Below are 1,304 nucleotides of genomic sequence, written 5' to 3'. Positions count from 1 at the left end.
CTTGAATTAATTCTGCGCTCCCCAGCATGCCAATTTTGATTCCCTATTCCTCTGCTGTTTTTTTTCCCATTTGTTAATGTACAAATATTAGTAAAAAAAAAGCACAGCATTAAACAGTTTTTCTCCTTCCTTCTCTGAAAATGTCATTTACAGTAACTGAGCCAGGGCTGGCTCAGTCCACGGTTACTGTTAGAAATGGAGTAGCTATTAATCTTTTGGACCTCTCCTTCTCCTATTTCCCCACTTGCCTAAAAAGTACTTTGTTGCAGCTGGAAGGCTCCTGTGTGATCTGCCTGGTAGCTGTGTAGTGGATTACACACAAAAGAAAGGCTTTCAACAAAGGGAAAGCTAGGGAGGAGGTGGAGGCAGTATTGAAATCGCTTGGTTTGAGTTATTTTAGCTGTTCTTTCTGTGGCCTCATCAGCTGAGAGGATGCTCTGAGACTTGACCTGTCATTACTGTGTATTTAGTAGCCAGATGTGCTGCTTTAAAAATACATCATTTAGTTTGCGTGTACCTGTGAGGAATAAATGGCACTGCCAGTGCTCTTAGGAGTGTAATTTGAAGAGATAAATATTTTTACCTACTTTGTTTTCTCCCATCGTGCTGAGAGTACGAGTCTGGGTTGAAATTAAAGGACAGTCATCTGCTATGGACTGCTGTGGGTGTAAATACTGGCACTGGCACAAGGGCAGGCTGGCCACACTTTCCAGAGAAAGTATTAAGAAGAAAGAATAGGCTGTTGTCAGTTCTGGATGGATTCTTTTTGAGAGAGGCTGTTTGCTTTGATGGTTTGTTGGATTAAAAAAATAAATAAAAAATCAGATTAAGTTTTAAAAAAAAGAAATAATTTGGCCACTTTTTTGACTGTTTGGGCTTAAAAGTGATGTTGTGATGAGTGGAATAATAGTTTTCAGTCTCGACCTTTGGTCAGCACTGAGATGCATAAAGGATTGGATGAGGGGTTTGTTGTTTGAATTGTGGTGTGCCTTTTGTGTTACTGACCAAAGACTGATAAGCTTCCTTTCTAGCCTACGAGTAAAAGTGTGCTGAACTGATGGGAAATGGTCCTCACTGTCTTAGGAAAAACTGCAGAACAATACACAATTATTTTGTGGCTATGTCTTTTAGCAAACAGGAGCAAAAGCAAGTCACCCATTCATGTACAAGTAAAACTAAGCAGCACTATTTGGAATAAATGTAGATGCTGCTTTTGTAGCACCAGTAACACTTTCCTTTCTTCCTTCAGGTTCCTGATTGTTACAGACCATTTGCTGCAATGTCCAGAGCTGGTAAAAGCCCTC

This window comes from Empidonax traillii, unplaced genomic scaffold (assembly GCF_003031625.1).
Source record: "Empidonax traillii isolate 1590-97213 ecotype Southwest subspecies unplaced genomic scaffold, ASM303162v1 scaffold1419:size123340, whole genome shotgun sequence".
Taxonomy (NCBI): domain Eukaryota; kingdom Metazoa; phylum Chordata; class Aves; order Passeriformes; family Tyrannidae; genus Empidonax; species Empidonax traillii.
This window is presented reverse-complemented; position numbering follows the sequence as displayed.